General features: G+C 36.2%; 1 protein-coding gene across 1 annotated transcript in view; it reads right to left on the bottom strand.

The window, feature by feature from the left end:
• The window catches only part of bmf1 (BCL2 modifying factor 1), a 23,898-nt gene that overhangs the window by 16,373 nt on the left and 5,025 nt on the right, over window positions 1–2,500 (bottom strand). The window lies entirely within an intron of this gene.

The following is a 2,500-nucleotide window of genomic DNA, read 5'->3' as shown; positions in this document are numbered from 1 at the left end:
AAGTGGAATTGCAGAAATGATGGCTGTTTTTCAAACACTCAAACAAACAGATCAATGTTATGAAAGCGTTGATACAACTTAAAATATACTTTGAAAGTCGCCCTGTGGTGAAAAATCACGCTTTTAATGTTGTTTATGTGTCTATGTGGTGTTTTTAATGCGCTTTAAGACAAAGCATGTGTAAGTTCATAAGTCGACACCATTGCTGAGTATTTCCTCCTTAAAACTGCAGTGAACCAAAGACAGTCTCAAAAACACGCTTTGAAATCGCTGGTGTTTCTGACGTCACAAACTACCTTGTAACCAATCAGATCAACGTGTGATCGTCAACCAGTGGATCTCTGAGCTGAGCGAGTGAGTGGAGGCGGGGCTCATTTGCATATTCATAGAACCGCGCATACTAAATGAGGCAAGAGTGTCGAGTTACAGTCAAGATATTTTAAGGCATGAAAAAATGCTTAAATGTGTCATTTTGGTGATTAAAGATGAGTTTTAAGAGATATAATTATTGACTACAGGAGGACTTTAAATAAAGAAACAGCAAAAAAAAGAATTATTGGTTTCAGCTGAAATGGGTTTTTGGAGGGTCGAAAGCATTGAAAAAAAAAAAGTGACGTTTAACTATTTCCCCGCCATTGACGGAAATGTTCACTGTTATACGGTAGGGGGCGCTGTTACACATCTGCTGAAAGAGTCCTGAATCTCCTGATCAAAACACATGTGAAGAAGAAGCAGAAAGAATTAATGTCATATATAAGCAGATGCACATGTAAAATATGACGCGATCAACATTAAACAACATATAAATCAAAACTAAAGTCACAGAATGAAATGTGGACTCAGGACTACAGGACTGTGGAGCTTTAGGGTGTTGATGGACTCGATTTACTCCATCTGTGTTTTAACCGTCGTTCTGAATCTGATCCAGATGCAGTCTTTGACAAAAACATGATTTCTCAGCTTTTTGCTCAAAATATTGCTCTTTTTATGAAACTTTCCCACATCCAAGTGTTGATAAAGAAGAATGCACAAAGCGGGTTTGTGCTTTAAAGCAGAGGCTCGGCTCTTTTCTTTTGATATATGCTCAGATATTCATACAACAAAATAAAATGCTGGCAACTTTTTCCAAAAACACTGGCAGGGAAAGAGTTAATGCATGTTTAAATAAATCTGTCATAAAAAAGTCCCCGTAAATGTTTATATTTCAACATCAGATTAATATATCATTAAGAAGTTGATATAATGACTGACTTCTAATGACTCTATCTGAACATCTGATCTCACACACACACACACACACACACGCACCGCACAAGTTCAACACTACAGTCACTGCTGATGATGAACTTTGCTCATTACTGCTAACGAGAGAGAGTCCGCAACCCTGATGAGAGATTAGGTTGTTTAGCATACAAGCCTATATAACGCTGTATATCACGACAACAGCTCGAAGAAAAGAGGTTAGAGGTCAAGTCTGGTGTTTTGTGTTTTCATCATGTTTTGTTTTGGTTTTTTATATACAATACTATCAAAAAAGGATAAAGAAAATATACCATATGATTACAGATGCAAGAAAAAATCAACATTCAAAATGATTTACATACATAAGTTATAAAGCAAAAGCATCATAATCAGAAAATATCTCAGTAGTTTTATGTTAAGATGTTAAAATGTCGACTATCTGCTTCAAAGAGGCTTCAAGTGCTAAAAAAGCAAAGATGTTAAAAATAAACGTGAGAGAAAAGGCCTCTGTGGTCTAAAGCGTTGAGTCATGAAGTCGTGACGTTGATTTCTCACAGAAGTCAAACAGGAAGTTTCTGTTTTGAAGCCTCAGACTGAGAACAAACAGCTTTTCTTCAGGACGGGACGAACAAATCACCTTCATTTTCTTTCTGAAAACATTAAAAATCTTGCCAATCCTAAACTTTTGACTGGTACAAATGTAAATATAACAATGTTTCCTGGGTAACACTTTACAATAAGGTTCATTAGTTAACACTAATGGATTAACTAACATGAACTAACAATGAGCAAATGAGCAATGCATTAGTTACAGTATTTATTCATCTTTGTTAATGTTAGTTAATAAAAATACAGCCGTTCGCTGTTTGTTGATGTTAGTTCACAGTGCATTAACTAATGTTTACTAATGAACCTTATTGTAAAGTGTTACCATTTTTGCAGATTTTTTTGCTATAACACAAACCTTCTAATGTAATGAGTTCTGCGGTTGATAACTGAGAATATTTGCCACAATCAGTGTGATTTCAACACTATAATAATTTAATAATCAGCTCATGGACTCCCTGGGAATCGAACCCATGTCTTTAGTGTTGCAAGCATCCCGCTTTACTGACTGTCCACTCCTGATGGATTCTCCTGATGGATTGAATAAGAGGCAGGATCAGTAGGAGTGTAACGATCCCCTCATGACACGATTCGACACGTATCACGATACTGAACTCATGATACCATATTAGTGCGAGACATATGATTAAAG

This window comes from Rutilus rutilus, assembly GCF_951802725.1.
Source record: "Rutilus rutilus genome assembly, chromosome: 21".
NCBI lineage: Eukaryota > Metazoa > Chordata > Actinopteri > Cypriniformes > Leuciscidae > Rutilus > Rutilus rutilus.
Note: the sequence above shows the minus strand (reverse complement) of the source record. Positions and strands in the feature narration are given on the sequence as shown.